Source organism: Rattus norvegicus, chromosome 6, assembly GCF_021556685.1.
Source record: "Rattus norvegicus strain SHRSP/BbbUtx chromosome 6, alternate assembly SHRSP_T2T, whole genome shotgun sequence".
NCBI classification, from domain to species: Eukaryota; Metazoa; Chordata; class Mammalia; order Rodentia; family Muridae; genus Rattus; species Rattus norvegicus.
This window is the reverse complement of record NC_141539.1, coordinates 58,504,590-58,522,166: the sequence shown is the minus strand read 5'-3', so window position 1 is coordinate 58,522,166 and position 17,577 is coordinate 58,504,590. Positions and strand designations below refer to the sequence as shown.

Genomic DNA, 17,577 nt, shown 5'->3' with positions numbered 1-17,577 from the left:
ATAAATAAATAAATAAATAAATAAATCTTTTTAAAAGAAAAGAAAATGAGGTTGCCTTCTTAGAACTTCTTCCTGACCAAGAATCTCTTTTTAGTACTTTGCTCTGCATGTCTACCCTCTATAGCTGTCAGAGCACTAATTCCTTCCCACATCCAAATGATAGCCTGATAAGAATTGATGCTGTCGCCCGGCCCGCAGCAGCTCTCTGCTCCCAGACCCGGTGAGAGAGAGACCCAACCGCCTGGTCAGGTGGGCACTCCTGAGGCTGCAGAGCGGAAGAGACCACCAACACTGCTCACCCCTGCCCACATCCCTGGCCCAAGAGGAAACTGTATAAGGCCTCTGGGCTCCCGTGGGGGAAGGCCCAGGAGTGGCAGGACCCCTGCCAGAGACACCACCGGACCCTGAAGGAAACAGACCGGATAAACAGTTCTCTGCACCCAAATCCCGTGGGAGGGAGAGCTAAACCTTCAGAGAGGCAGACAGGCCTGGGAAACCAGAAGAGACTGCTCCCTGCACACACATCTCGGGCGCCAGAGGAAAAAGCCAAAGACCATCTGGAACCCTGGTGCACTGAAGCTCCCGGAAGGGGCGGCACAGGTCTTCCTGGTTGCTGCCGCTGCAGAGAGCCCCTGGGCAGCACCCCACGAGCGAACTTGAGCCTCGGGACCACAGGTAAGACCAAATTTTCTGCTGCAAGAAAGCTGCCTGGTGAGCTTGGGACACACGGAAGCAGAATTTCTCTAGAACCGTGCACGTTCTGTGTTTACCGGAAGTCCCACACCCGCGGATCCCGGCCCGCAGCAGCTCTCTGCTCCCAGACCCGGTGAGAGAGAGACCCAACCGCCTGGTCAGGTGGGCACTCCTGAGGCTGCAGAGCGGAAGAGACCACCAACACTGCTCACCCCTGCCCACATCCCTGGCCCAAGAGGAAACTGTATAAGGCCTCTGGGCTCCCGTGGGGGAGGGCCCAGGAGCGGCAGGACCCCTGCCAGAGACACCACCGGACCCTGAAGGAAACAGACCGGATAAACAGTTCTCTGCACCCAAATCCCGTGGGAGGGAGAGCTAAACCTTCAGAGAGGCAGACAGGCCTGGGAAACCAGAAGAGACTGCTCCCTGCACACACATCTCGGACGCCAGAGGAAAAAGCCAAAGACCATCTGGAACCCTGCTGCACTGAAGCTCCCGGAAGGGGCGGCACAGGTCTTCCTGGTTGCTGCCGCTGCAGAGAGCCCCTGGACAGCACCCCACGAGCAAACCTGAGCCTCGGGACCACAGGTAAGACCAAATTTTCTGCTGCAAGAAAGCTGCCTGGTGAACTCAAGACACAGGCCCACAGGAACAGCTGAAGACCTGTAGAGAGGAAAAACTACACGCCCGAAAGCAGAACACTCTGTCCCCATAACTGACTGAAAGAGAGGAAAACAGGTCTACAGCACTCCTGACACACAGGCTTATAGGACAGTCTAGCCACTGTCAGAAATAGCAGAACAAAGTAACACTAGAGATAATCTGATGGCGAGATGCAAGCGCAGGAACCCAAGCAACAGAAACCAAGACTACATGCCATCATCGGAGCCCAATTCTCCCACCAAAACAAACATGGAATATCCAAACACACCAGAAAAGCAAGATCTAGTTTCAAAATCATATTTAATCATGATGCTGGAGGACTTCAGGAAAGACCTGAACACACTTAGGGAAGCACAGGAAAACATTAATAAACAAGTAAAAGCCTACAGAGAGGAATCGCAAAAATCCCTGAAAGAATTCCAGGAAAACACAATCAAACAGTTGAAGGAATTAAAAATGGAAATAGAAGCAATCAAGAAAGAACACATGGAAACAACCCTGGATATAGAAAACCAAAAGAAGAGACAAGGAGCTGTAGATACAAGCTTCACCAACAGAATCCAAGAGATGGAAGAGAGAATCTCAGGAGCAGAAGATTCCATAGAAATCATTGACTCAACTGTCAAAGATAATGTAAAGCGGAAAAAGCTACTGGTCCAAAACATACAGGAAATCCAGGACTCAATGAGAAGATCAAACCTAAGGATAATAGGTATAGAAGAGAGTGAAGACTCCCAGCTCAAAGGACCAGTAAATATCTTCAACAAAATCATAGAAGAAAACTTCCCTAACCTAAAAAAAGAGATACCCATAGACATACAGGAAGCCTACAGAACTCCAAATAGGTTGGACCAGAAAAGAAACACCTCCCGTCACATAAGTGTCAAAACACCAAACGCACAAAATAAAGAAAGAATATTAAAAGCAGTAAGGGAAAAAGGTCAAGTAACATATAAAGGGAGACCTATCAGAATCACACCAGACTTCTCGCCAGAAACTATGAAGGCCAGAAGATCCTGGACTGATGTTATACAGACCCTAAGAGAACACAAATGCCAGCCCAGATTACTGTATCCAGCAAAACTCTCAATTAACATTGATGGAGAAACCAAGATATTCCATGACAAAACCAAATTTACACAATATCTTTCTACAAATCCAGCACTACAAAGGATAATAAATGGTAAAGCCCAACATAAGGAGGCAAGCTATACCCTAGAAGAAGCAAGAAACTAATCGTCTTGGCAACAAAACAAAGAGAATGAAAGCACACAAACATAACCTCACATCAAATATGAATATAACGGGAAGCAATAATCACTATTCCTTAATATCTCTCAATATCAATGGCCTCAACTCCCCAATAAAAAGACATAGATTAACAAACTGGATACGCAACGAGGACCCTGCATTCTGCTGCCTACAGGAAACACACCTCAGAGACAAAGACAGACACTACCTCAGAGTGAAAGGCTGGAAAACAACTTTCCAAGCAAATGGTCAGAAGAAGCAAGCTGGAGTAGCCATTCTAATATCAAATAAAATCAATTTCCAACTAAAAGTCATCAAAAAAGATAAGGAAGGACACTTCATATTCATCAAAGGAAAAATCCACCAAGATGAACTCTCAATCCTAAATATCTATGCCCCAAATACAAGGGCACCTACATACGTAAAAGAAACCTTACTAAAGCTCAAAACACACATTGCACCTCACACAATAATAGTGGGAGATTTCAACACCCCACTCTCATCAATGGACAGATCATGGAAACAGAAATTAAACAGTGATGTAGACAGACTAAGAGAAGTCATGAGCCAAATGGACTTAACGGATATTTATAGAACATTCTATCCTAAAGCAAAAGGATATACCTTCTTCTCAGCTCCTCATGGTACTTTCTCCAAAATTGACCATATAATTGGTCAAAAAACGGGCCTCAACAGGTACAGAAAGATAGAAATAATCCCATGCGTGCTATCGGACCACCACGGCCTAAAACTGGTCTTCAATAACAATAAGGGAAGAATGCCCACATATACGTGGAAATTGAACAATGCTCTACTCAATGATAACCTGGTCAAGGAAGAAATAAAGAAAGAAATTAAAAACTTTTTAGAATTTAATGAAAATGAAGATACAACATACTCAAACTTATGGGACACAATGAAAGCTGTGCTAAGAGGAAAACTCATAGCGCTGAGTGCCTGCAGAAAGAAACAGGAAAGAGCATATGTCAGCAGCTTGACAGCACACCTAAAAGCTCTAGAACAAAAAGAAGCAAATACACCCAGGAGGAGTAGAAGGCAGGAAATAATCAAACTCAGAGCTGAAATCAACCAAGTAGAAACAAAAAGGACCATAGAAAGAATCAACAGAACCAAAAGTTGGTTCTTTGAGAAAATCAACAAGATAGATAAACCCTTAGCCAGACTAACGAGAGGACACAGAGAGTGTGTCCAAATTAACAAAATCAGAAATGAAAAGGGAGACATAACTACAGATTCGGAGGAAATTCAAAAAATCATCAGATCTTACTATAAAAACCTATATTCAACAAAATTTGAAAATCTTCAGGAAATGGACAATTTCCTAGACAGATACCAGGTACCGAAGTTAAATCAGGAACAGATAAACCAGTTAAACAACCCCATAACTCCTAAGGAAATAGAAGCAGTCATTAAAGGTCTCCCAACCAAAAAGAGCCCAGGTCCAGACGGGTTTAGTGCAGAATTCTATCAAACCTTCATAGAAGACCTCATACCAATATTATCCAAACTATTCCACAAAATTGAAACAGATGGATCACTACCGAATTCCTTCTATGAAGACACAATTTCTCTTATACCTAAACCACACAATGACCCAACAAAGAAAGAGAACTTCCGACCAATTTCCCTTATGAATATCGACGCAAAAATACTCAATAAAATTCTGGCAAACCGAATTCAAGAGCACATCAAAACAATCATCCACCATGATCAAGTAGGCTTCATCCCAGGCATGCAGGGATGGTTTAATATACGGAAAACCATCAACGTGATCCATTATATAAACAAACTGAAAGAACAGAACCACATGATCATTTCATTAGATGCTGAGAAAGCATTTGACAAAATTCAACACCCCTTCATGATAAAAGTCCTGGAAAGAATAGGAATTCAAGGCCCATACCTAAACATAGTAAAAGCCATATACAGCAAACCAGTTGCTAACATTAAACTAAATGGAGAGAAACTTGAAGCAATCCCACTAAAATCAGGGACTAGACAAGGCTGCCCACTCTCTCCCTACTTATTCAATATAGTTCTTGAAGTTCTAGCCAGAGCAATCAGACAACAAAAGGAGATCAAAGGGATACAGATCGGAAAAGAAGAGGTCAAAATATCACTATTTGCAGATGACATGATAGTATATTTAAGTGATCCGAAAAGTTCCACCAGAGAACTACTAAAGCTGATAAACAACTTCAGCAAAGTGGCTGGGTATAAAATTAACTCAAATAAATCAGTTGCCTTCCTCTATACAAAAGAGAAACAAGCCAAGAAAGAAATTAGGGAAATGACACCCTTCATAATAGACCCAAATAATATAAAGTACCTCGGTGTGACTTTAACCAAGCAAGTAAAAGATCTGTACAATAAGAACTTCAAGACACTGAGGAAAGAAATTGAAGAAGACCTCAGAAGATGGAAAGATCTCCCATGCTCATGGATTGGCAGGATTAATATGGTAAAAATGGCCATTTTACCAAAAGCAATCTACAGATTCAATGCAATCCCCATCAAAATACCAATCCAATTCTTCAAAGAGTTAGACAGAACAATTTGCAAATTCATCTGGAATAACAAAAAACCCAGGATAGCTAAAGCTATCCTCAACAATAAAAGGACTTCAGGGGGAATCACTATCCCTGAACTCAAGCAGTATTACAGAGCAATAGTGATAAAAACTGCATGGTATTGGTACAGAGACAGACAGATAGACCAATGGAATAGAATTGAAGACCCAGAAATGAACCCACACACCTATGGGCACTTGATTTTTGACAAAGGAGCCAAAACCATCCAATGGAAAAAAGATAGCATTTTCAGCAAATGGTGCTGGTTCAACTGGAGGGCAACATGTAGAAGAATGCAGATCGATCCAACCTTATCACCCTGTACAAAGCTTAAGTCCAAGTGGATCAAGGACCTCCACATCAAACCAGACACACTCAAACTAATAGAAGAAAAACTAGGGAAGCATCTGGAACACATGGGCACTGGAAAAAATTTCCTGAACAAAACACCAATGGCTTATGCTCTAAGATCAAGAATCGACAAATGGGATCTCATAAAACTGCAAAGCTTCTGTAAGGCAAAGGACACTGTGGTTAGGACAAAACGGCAACCAACAGATTGGGAAAAGATCTTTACCAATCCTACAACAGATAGAGGCCTTATTTCCAAAATATACAAAGAACTCAAGAAGTTAGACCGCAGGGAAACAAATAACCCTATTAAAAAATGGGGTTCAGAGCTAAACAAAGAATTCACAGCTGAGGAATGCCGAATGGCTGAGAAACACCTAAAGAAATGTTCAACATCTTTAGTCATAAGGGAAATGCAAATCAAAACAACCCTGAGATTTCACCTCACACCAGTGCGATTGGCTAAGATCAAAAACTCAGGTGACAGCAGATGCTGGAGAGGATGTGGAGAAAGAGGAACACTCCTCCATTGTTGGTGGGATTGCAGACTGGTAAAACCATTCTGGAAATCAGTCTGGAGGTTCCTCAGAAAATTGGACATTGAACTGCCTGAGGATCCAGCTATACCTCTCTTGGGCATATACCCAAAAGATGCCTCAACATATAAAAGAGACACGTGCTCCACTATGTTCATCGCAGCCTTATTTATAATAGCCAGAAAATGGAAAGAACCCAGATGCCCCTCAACAGAGGAATGGATACAGAAAATGTGGTACATCTACACAATGGAATATTACTCAGCTATCAAAAACAACGAGTTTATGAAATTCGTAGGCAAATGGTTGGAACTGGAAAATATCATCCTGAGTGAGCTAACCCAATCACAGAAAGACATACATGGTATGCACTCATTGATAAGTGGCTATTAGCCCAAATGCTTGAATTACCCTAGATCCCTAGAACAAACGAAACTCAAGACGGATGATCAAAATGTGAATGCTTCACTCCTTCTTTAAATGAGGAAAAAGAATACCCTTGGCAGGGAAGGGAGAGGCAAAGATTAAAACAGAGACTGAAGGAACACCCATTCAGAGCCTGCCCCACATGTGGCCCATACATATACAGCCACCCAATTAGACAAGATGGATGAAGCAAAGAAGTGCAGACCAACAGGAGCCGGATGTAGATCGCTCCTGAGAGACACAGCCAGAATACAGCAAATATAGAGGCGAATGCCAGCAGCAAACCACTGAATTGAGAATAGGTCCCCTATTGAAGGAATCAGAGAAAGAACTGGAAGAGCTTGAAGGGGCTCGAGACCCCAAAAGTACAACAATGCCAAGCAACCAGAGCTTCCAGGGACTAAGCCACTACCTAAAGACTATACATGGACTGACCCTGGACTCTGACCCCATAGGTAGCAATGAATATCCTAGTAAGAGCACCAGTGGAAGGGGAAGCCCTGGGTCCTGCTAAGACTGAACCCCCAGTGAACTAGTCTATGGGGGGAGGGCGGCAATGGGGGGAGGGTTGGGAGGGGAACACCCATAAGGAAGGGGAGGGGGGAGGGGGATGTTTGCCCAGAAACCGGGAAAGGGAATAACACTCGAAATGTATATAAGAAATACTCAAGTTAATAAAAAAAAATCAAAAAAAAAAAAAAAAGAATTGATGCTGTCCATTTTCCAACTTCATTTTGAACTCTAGGTCTGTATTTGTAGGTATTCCTAGCCTGACCATTCAGTCAGTCTATGATTGAAGGCCAACCCACCATATTTGACACTGGAGAAACAAGGCAATCTTCGCTTTCAATGATTATTTTATTATTTGTAGCTATCATTGACTGATTATGCACCATAACCTAGAAAGAGTACAAATGGATGTTCTGTATTATTGCGTCTTACAACATACCCTCAAAGTATAGGGCTGTAGAGATGACGTAACCCACTTAAAATTACATAACTACTTATCTGGGAAGGCTGAATTTGACTTGAACTTACTAAGCTCTGGGATCTGAGTTTGTTATCACTGTAATGGACTGCCTATCTTATAGCAGTTCACAAATAGAAACAAGTCTTTGCAACAACAGCATATACTGATGGGAAATGCAGGACCATGTCCAACTTGAAAATTGTGATTCTCAGTGGCTTGTATGATCAAGTCCACTTTGACTCTGCTAATATTTGTTCTTTGTTTCACATGGTGAGGACGTGTCCTATCTCATTCTAGCATCTAGTCACACCAAACCACAATTTTTCCCCCAGTATATTATGTTTGCTATTCAAGAGTTATGATTTGAAATAAAATTGACTTGGACATGCTCATTTTTTTTAATTAAATTAAATTTCAGTTTTAAACATTAATTTCACATCCCACCCACTGCCCCCTCCTGGTCACCTCCTCTCACAGTTATTCCCCCATGCCTCCTACCCTTCTCCTCTGAGTGGGTAGGGCCTCATGGTTATTCCCCAACTCTGGCACTTCAAGTCTTTGAGAGGCTAGCATATCCTCTCCCACTGAGGCCAGACAAGGCAGCCCAGCTAGAAGAACAGATCCCACACACAGGCAACAGCTTTTGGAATAGTGCCTGTTCCAGTTGTTCAGAACGCACGTGAAGACCAAGCTGCACATCTGGTACATGTGTTCAGGGAAATCTAGGTCCAGCCTGTGCATGTTCAGACTCTGAGAGCACTAAAAGTGCAGGTCAGTTGACTCAGTTGGTCTTCGGGTGGAGTTCCTATCTCCTTTCAGGGGCCCACAATCTAATTTAGCAATGGGCAAAGGATCTGAGTTAAACATTTATCCAGAGAAAAGATGTAAAACTCCAAAAGACAAGATGCTTCAACATCCTAAAGCTATTAGGAAAATGTAAATCAAGATTATAGTAACATCACTGCATGCCTGTTAAAATGTCTATAATGAAAATGAGCAAAAATGAAGTTTGAGAATAATAGAGAAAAATTATAATGCCCTCAGATGCTGGTGGGAATGTTCAAAGCCACTGAGAAAACAGCCTGGTAGCTCTTCCAAAAGTTAGCCAGAGCCCCCCCCAAACCCAACAATTTCACTCTTGCACATATGTGTAGAGATAATATCTTATCTCTGTATAAATGGCAAATGTGGCACCTGTCAATAAGAAATCTGATGGCCTATGGCTTAGGCAGGAAATAGGAGGTGAGACATCTGGAAGAGAGAGGATTCTGAGGTAGAGCCAGGAGCAGGAATATTCAACTGGGAAGGTTTGAGGAGACGGAAGTGTGGGACCTGAGCACAGGTAACCAGCCATGTGGCAGAATGTAGGTTAACATAAACGGGATGTTTTAAGTTATTATCTGGTCAGAGAAGAGTCTAGCTATATGGCCAAGGTATTTGTAAGTAGATTTTGAGTGCTTCTGGGTGCGTGGGCTAGGAGGAAAAACAGCACTAAACATCAACATGTATACTTACAAGAAATGAAAATATATGTGCATATGCTGCTTATCTTTCTACTATGTGCAGATGGCTGACCAGAAGTGTCTGAAGAAGGAGCTATCTTAAGCCCTGGTAGCTTGGTGGATGAGCACGCTCTTTGGTGGGGAAGCTTGCTGGCCACCTGCAGACAGGAAGCACAGCAACCAGCAAGGCTATACCCCATAAATCTGGTGACCAACAGATGCCAGGCAGGCCTCGATTCCTAAGGTTCCATACCTCTCAAAGCAGCACCTACCAGCTATTCCACCATAAGAGCCTGTGGAGGAGCATATCACACCCAAGCCCTAAAAATAAGCTCACACGAAAGTCTTGTGCATGACTCTTACTTGTACTGGCCTCAAACAGAAACCACCCAAATGCCCATCAACTGTTACTAAGTCGACAAACTGTGGGAGATACACACAACTAAATATTATTATGTTTAATATTTACCTCACAATTTGTCTAATTATATAAAAGTATGAAGTACTGCCTCATGCCTTGGCATGGATAAACTTTGAAACATTAGAGTAAGCAGAAAGGTCTAATCTGTTTTCTGTTTGTCTGTCAGTTTGTCTCTCTGTCTCTGTCCCTTTCTCTCTGTCTCTCTCTGTCTCTCTGTCTCTGTCTCTCTCTGTATCTCTCTGTCTCTCTGTCTCTGTCTTTCTCTCTCACACATACACACCCTGTAAATGTTCTTTTACATATTGTAATAATTCATGAAAATCTTATGTAACCACAATAACTATGACAGAGTTTCATATTACCTATAGAGCTATAACTTACAGCCAAAATAAACAAATAAACAAAAACAAACAAAAAAAAAAACAAACAAAAAACCCAAAAGCTTTAAATTGAGAGAACTAAACCACACTGACCTGTATCATCCTACAGACATAATATGTAGCAACAAGTCTTTAATTTTAAACAATATTACAACACTACAACATTACAATATTACAACATTACTCCTTATATATAAGGAGTGTGTCTGACTGATTATGCTTCTGCCTTCCTGAAAATTGCACACACTGCACTAAATGATTAAGTGCTTTGTCCAAAAGCAAATGCAGTACTAATTTGCTTTTGTGTTCAAGCTCTCACCATAACCACATCTGTAACTTGGTGAGTCACAGCTGCTGTAGAAAATTCTACTCTTCAGGTTATGGGATTTCTGAGGAATACATAAGTCTCAAGAATATCACTTCAGAGAACATCCATTCCACTCATCCAGAGAAAGCCACAACTGTGAAGTGGTTTCCAAAGTTATCACTGAACAGTCTCCTGATATACACAATCTTCTTTTCATTTTAATTTTTGTTCACAACACTTAGAAAGTGAGGGGAGGGAGGGCTGGTATGAGAAAGCAGTCTCTTGGCTCAATGGGCACACTGACAAATAAATCAACAAACTGATGGAAAAGGATAAAGGTGGTTTCGTTTCTTTGGAAGATGTAGAGATGAAGAATACAGAACAAGGTGTTTGTGCCCCTTCTCAATCTCTCTACACAGGAAGGTATCAGCTCCCTCCCACATGTAGAGTTGGCCACCACACTTCTGATTGCCACCATCACATAAAAGTAGTACAGAAATAGAAAATATAACTCTGAGGTAATCTCCCCATTTCAGCTGTGAGAAATATGTCAGAGACTCTCATGACTATTCATGGCACCTGAAGCTTTGTAATATCTGGATACTTTAAAATATGCTGTAATTTGTTTTGAACTATTCATCTAAGAGAAACAATATTCCATGAAATATGTTGATACTTACATTATCTTATTAAAATTAATGACAAAAGAATACATTGAGGTATTTGACAGGTGCTGATTGATAGATGTGACCAGTTTTTCAAGAGTGCATACGAGTTTGGTCTTCTCAAAGACCTTGTATGAGAATAAAATTTTACCTGTCTGTCAATTAGAGTTCAATGGAAAACAGGATAATCTCTGGGCATTTTAAGTAGACAGAGATTATCTATAAGGAATTAAAAGCTTACAAAATATTTAGGAAGGCTAAAGATAGCAGCACCTCCAGGCTAGGCATCAAGAAATGTTTCCAGAATATTCTACAATTGGTTAGGGTAGGGATGCTTCTGCCTCAATGACAAAGGTAACAAATTCTGAAGATACTATAAAATCATAGTAAAATATGTCAGTGCCATTAGAATGAAAGGACCAGGTGCTACCATAGCTGTAAATCAACAGCCTTACAGACTGGTGCATCTCTAACTCAGGAGCCTCTCATAGAAGAACTTTCTTCTACCAGATCACTCAGCAGGAAGCAAACATAGTGTCAGGAGGATGAGTCCTGGCTCTAAATGGCTCCAACTGAACCCAGTCTGCTTCAGTGGCATGAAAACCGAGGGAATTCCACTTTCAGCCCTTGAGTCTCTGTAGTGTAGAAATGTACTGTATAAAGAAGCAAGAGTGGTTACCATTGGCCATGTCCGTCATCCAGAGATTCCAAGACTCGGGCAATTTCTTTGCTGAGGATGCAGAGCTGGCGAATGTTACAGCAACAAGCTTGAACTCTGAGACTCTGGCCCTCTGCCCAGCACTCTTTCCACTCCATCAGTCCGCAGCTCTGATTACCCTGGAGACATTAGCCAAAGGAGACATATTTTCAAACCTTGTGCTAATTATATTTTTCACTGAAGCATTAATTCGGGCTTCTATGAATATTGTTACCTTTTAGTCTTCTGTCAAAGCTAGTTCTCCTTCCAAACGTGGACCTAATCTCATTCTTCAGTACATGCAGTTAAACCAACACTGCTAGGGTTTAATACCTCTGAGCATTTTTCTCAGCAGGCTTGCTGTTTAATCCTTTTAATGTCAGCACTACACAAGCCTCCTTATTCAAAGGGGGAAGGACTTAATCACAGGCTGCATTAGTGGCTTTCTTTCTACCAGTGAAAGCTACCAAATGGGAATCTTTTCAGCTTTTTCTTTATTTTAATTTGTTCTGTCTGCTGATCATATGCAGAAAGAAAAAAAAGTGCTTACAAAAGAGCTGAGATATTAAATTCTCTTACATTTTAATCATGCATGATAGAAAAATAATGTGTTTCAAACTTAAATTTTCTTTTTTTTTTACTTTTTTTATTATTAACTTGAGTATTTCTTATATACATTTCGAGTGTTATTCCCTTTCCTGGTTTCCGGGCAAACATCCCCCTCCACCCTCCCCTTCCTTATGGGTGTTCCCCTCCCAACCCTCCCCCCATTGCCGCCCTCCCTCCAACAGTCTAGTTCACTGGGGGTTCAGTCTTAGTAGGACCCAGGGCTTCCCCTTCCACGGGTGCTCTTACTAGGATATACATTGCTACCTATGAGGTCAGAGTCCAAGGTCAGTCCATGTATAGTCTTTAGGTAGTGGCTTAGTCCCTGGAAGCTCTGGTTGCTTGGTATTGTTGTACATATGGGGTCTCAAGCCCCTTCAAGCTCTTCCAGTTCTTTCTCTGATTCCTTCAATAGGGGACCTATTCTCAGTTCAGTGGTTTGCTGCTGCCATTCGCCTCTGTATTTGCTGTATTCTGGCTGTGTCTCTCAGAAGCGATCTACATCCAGCTCCTGTCGGTCTGCACTTCTTTGCTTCATCCACCTTGTCTAATTGGGTGGCTGTATATCTATGGGCCACATGTGGGGCAGGCTCTGAATGGGTATTCCTTCAGTCTCTGTTTTAATCTTTGCCTCTCTCTTCCCTGCCAAGGGTATTCTTGTTCCCCTTTTAAAGAAGGAGTGAAGCATTCACACTTTGATCATCCGTCTTGAGTTTCATTTGTTCTAGGCATCTAGGGTAATTCAAGCATTTGGGCTAATAGCCACTTATCAATGAATGCATACCATGTGTGTCTTTCTGTGATTGGGTTAGCTCACTCAGGATGATATTTTCAGTTCCAACCATTTGCCTACGAATTTCATAAAGTCATTGTTTTTGATAGCTGAGTAGTATTCCATTGTGCAGATGTACCACATTTTCTGTATCCATTCCTCTGTTGAAGGGCATCTGGGTTCTTTCCAGCTTCTGGCTATTATAAATAAGGCTGTGATGAACATAGTGGAACACGTGTCTTTTTTATATGTTGGGGCATCTTTTGGGTATATGCCCAAGAGAGGTATAGCTGGATCCTCAGGCAGTTCAATGTCTAATTTTCTGAGGAACCTCCAGACTGATTTCCAGAATGGTTGTACCAGTCTGCAATCCCACCAACAATGGAGGAGTGTTCCTCTTTCTCCACATCCTCGCCAGCATCTGCTGTCACCTGAGTTTTTGATCTTAGCCATTCTCACTGGTGTGAGGTGAAATCTCAGGGTTGTTTTGATTTGCATTTCCCTTATGACTAAAGATGTTGAACATTTCTTTAGGTGTTTCTCAGCCATTCGGCATTCCTCAGCTGTGAATTCTTTGTTTAGCTCTGAGCCCCATTTTTTAATAGGGTTTTTTGTCTCCCTGCGGTCTAACTTCTTGAGTTCTTTGTATATTTTGGATATAAGGCCTCTGTCTGTTGTAGGATTGGTAAAGATCTTTTCCCAATCTGTTCGTTGCCGTTTTGTCCTAACCACAGTGTCCTTTGCCTTACAGAAGCTTTGCAGTTTTATGAGATCCCATTTGTCGATTCTTGATCTTAGAGCATAAGCCATTGGTGTTTTGTTCAGGAAATTTTTTCCAGTGCCCATGTGTTCCAGATGCTTCCCTAGTTTTTCTTCTATTAGTTTGAGTGTGTCTGGTTTGATGTGGAGGTCCTTGATCCACTTGGACTTAAGCTTTGTACAGGGTGATAAGCATGGATTGATCTGCATTCTTCTACATGTTGACCTCCAGTTGAACCAGCACCATTTGCTGAAAATGCTATCTTTTTTCCATTGGATGGTTTTGGCTCCTTTGTCAAAAATCAAGTGCCCAGAGGTTTGTGGGTTCATTTCTGGGTCTTCAATTCTATTCCATTGGTCTATCTGTCTGTCTCTGTACCAATACCATGCAGTTTTTATCACTATTGCTCTGTAATACTGCTTGAGTTCAGGGATAGTGATTCCCCCTGAAGTCCTTTTGTTGTTGAGGATAGTTTTAGCTATCCTGGGTTTTTTGTTATTCCAGATGAATTTGCAAATTGTTCTGTCTAACTCTTTGAAGAATTGGATTGGTATTTTGATGGGGATTGCATTGAATCTGTAGATTGCTTTTGGTAAAATGGCCATTTTAACTATATTAATCCTGCCAATCCATGAGCATGGGAGATCTTTCCATCTTCTGAGGTCTACTTCAATTTCTTTCTTCAGAGGCTTGAAGTTCTTATTGTACAGATCTTTTACTTGCTTGGTTAAAGTCACACCGAGGTACTTTATATTATTTGGGTCTATTATGAAGGGTGTCATTTCCCTAATTTCTTTCTTGGCTTGTTTCTCTTTTGTGTAGAGGAAGGCTACTGATTTATTTGAGTTAGTTTTATACCCAGCCACTTTGCTGAAGTTGTTTATCAGCTTTAGTAGTTCTCTGGTGGAACTTTTGGGATCACTTAAATATACTATCATATCATCTGCAAATAGTGATATTTTGACTTCTTCTTTTCCGATCTGTATCCCCTTGACCTCCTTTTGTTGTCTGATTGCTCTGGCTAGAACTTCAAGAACTATATTGAATAAGTAGGGAGAGAGTGGGCAGCCTTGTCTAGTCCCTGATTTTAGTGGGATTGCTTCAAGTTTCTCTCCATTTAGTTTAATGTTAGCAACTGGTTTGCTGTATATGGCTTTTACTATGTTTAGGTATGGGCCTTGAATTCCTATTCTTTCCAGGACTTTTATCATGAAGGGGTGTTGAATTTTGTCAAATGCTTTCTCAGCATCTAATGAAATGATCATGTGGTTCTGTTCTTTCAGTTTGTTTATATAATGGATCATGTTGATGGTTTTCCGTATATTAAACCATCCCTGCATGCCTGGGATGAAGCCTACTTGATCATGGTGGATGATTGTTTTGATGTGCTCTTGGATTCAGTTTGCCAGAATTTTATTGAGTATTTTTGCATCGATATTCATAAGGGAAATTGGTCGGAAGTTCTCTTTCTTTGTTGGGTCATTGTGTGGTTTAGGTATAAGAGTAATTGTGTCTTCATAGAAGGAATTCGGTAGTGATCCATCTGCTTCAATTTTGTGGAATAGTTTGGATAATATTGGTATGAGGTCTTCTATGAAGGTCTGATAGAATTCTGCACTAAACCTGTCTGTACCTGGGCTCTTTTTGGTTGGGAGACCTTTAATGACTGCTTCTATTTCCTTAGGAGTTATGGGGTTGTTTAACTGGTTTATCTGTTCCTGATTTAACTTCGGTACCTGGTATCTGTCTAGGAAATTGTCCATTTCCTGTAGATTTTCAAGTTTTGTTGAATATAGGCTTTTATAGTAAGATCGGATGATTTTTTGAATTTCCTCTGAATCTGTAGTTATGTCTCTCTTTTCATTTCTGATTTTGTTAATTTGGACGCACTCTCTGTGTCCTCTCGTTAGTCTGGCTAAGGGTTTATCTATCTTGTTGATTTTCTCAAAGAACCAACTTTTGGTTCTGTTGATTCTTTCTATGGTCCTTTTTGTTTCTACTTGGTTGATTTCAGCTCTGAGTTTGATTATTTCCTGCCTTCTACTCCTCCTGGGTGTATTTGCTTCTTTTTGTTCTAGAGCTTTTAGGTGTGCTGTCAAGCTGCTGACATATGCTCTTTCCTGTTTCTTTCTGCAGGCACTCAGAGCTATGAGTTTTCCTCTTAGCACAGCTTTCATTGTGTCCCATAAGTTTGGGTAGGTTGTACCTTCATTTTCATTAAATTTTAAAAAGTCTTTAATTTCTTTCTTTATTTCTTCCTTGACCAGGTTATCATTGAATAGAGCATTGTAAAATTTCCACGTATATGTGGGCATTCTTCCCTTATTATTATTGAAGACCAGTTTTAGGCCGTGGTGGTCTGATAGCACGCATGGGATTATTTCTATCTTTCTGTACCTGTTGAGGCCCGTTTTTTGACCAATTATATGGTCAATTTTGGAGAAAGTACCATGAGGAGCTGAGAAGAAGGTATATCCTTTTGCTTTAGGATAGAATGTTCTATAAATATCCGTTAAGTCCATTTGACTCATGACTTCTCTTAGTCTGTCTACGTCTCTGTTTAATTTCTGTTTCCATGATCTGTCCATTGATGAGAGTGGGGTGTTGAAATCTCCTACTATTATTGTGTGAGGTGCAATGTGTGTTTTGAGCTTTAGTAAGGTTTCTTTTACGTATGTAGGTGCCCTTGTGTTTGGGGCATAGATATTTAGGATTGAGAGTTCATCTTGGTGGATTTTTCCTTTGATGAATATGAAGTGTCTTTCCTTACAAATTTAAATTTTCTTAGTGTGATAGTTTGAATTCGCTGGGCCTAGGGAATGGCACTATTAGGAGGTGGGGCCTTGTTGGAGTAGGTGTGGCCTTGTGGGAGGAAGTGTGTCACTGTCAGGGTGGGCTTTGGGTCACTCCTCCTAACTGCCTGAGGAGTCAGTCTTCTCATGTTTGTCTTTGGAACCAGATGTAGAACTCAGCTCCTACTGCACCATGCCTGCCAGGAGGCTACCATGTTCCTGCCTTGAGGATAATGAAGCTTTGAACCTGTAAGCCAGCCTCCAATGTCATCCTTGCAAGGGTCGCTTTGGTCATGGTGTCTGTTCACAGCAGTAAAACCCTAACTAAGATACTTAGGTTTACAACAATGCTAAGTATTATGTAATCTGCAAATAGCCTGGATAAAATGAAAAAAGATAGACCTGTAATATTTCATTCATCTTCAATTGCAACATTATTTTCTTTTCAAATATGTCTTAAAGTAATTCTGGATGCATATATATATATATATATATATATATATATATATATATACACACACACACACACACACACACACAAAATTTTCTAATCTACACCTTAGAAGAAAATATAAGTTTATAGTATACTTCTATTCATATTTATAATTAAACTGTTTCTGTATGTAGTTTGATATATCTACAGCTCTTTATTAATATTTCATGTAGGCCATGTTCATATGTATTTGGGGGAAATTCTGCTTAGCCTTAAGTAAAATATTAGGTTGAATTTCAAGAGATGGTGAAATTTATATAAAGATTCAGCCACTCAAGTTAGCTATAATGGATCAGTTTCCTCTCTAAAATCAAATGGATATTATTGGCTCAAAGGTGTTGGCAGGAGTGTATGCATTACCTTTGTACTATGGAAACAAGAGAGAAAGAAGTACCCAATTTTTAAAAAATGTATGTGCTGTTGATGGAATGACAAGCATCAAGTCACCTTAGTCTTAAATAGACTGGGTCATGTTCTAAATTGGAGTCCCCACCCCCAATATAAGCAAATTGTGACAGTGACTTGGTACTTTATATATGACAGAGTATTAGTTTAAAAGTGTCTCATTTCCTTTCAGCAGTGGTGGATTTTCTTTCTTCTTTCTGAGACTATTAAAAGCCAAGGAAACAGTTATTAGGCGGCAGCTATTCCATACTCTTTTGTGTTGCCATGATGTTTGCTTCTTAACAATGATTTATAAC

At 40.8% G+C, this 17,577-nt stretch overlaps 1 long non-coding RNA gene across 3 annotated transcripts in view; it reads right to left on the bottom strand.

The window, feature by feature from the left end:
- The window catches only part of LOC102554773 (uncharacterized), a 108,323-nt gene that overhangs the window by 82,941 nt on the left and 7,805 nt on the right, over nt 1-17,577 (bottom strand). For all 3 annotated transcript variants that reach the window (XR_015622363.1, XR_015622362.1, XR_015622364.1), the window contains one exon: nt 11,436-11,593. This is a non-coding gene — a long non-coding RNA (uncharacterized LOC102554773). The remainder of the gene's footprint in view (nt 1-11,435; nt 11,594-17,577) is intronic.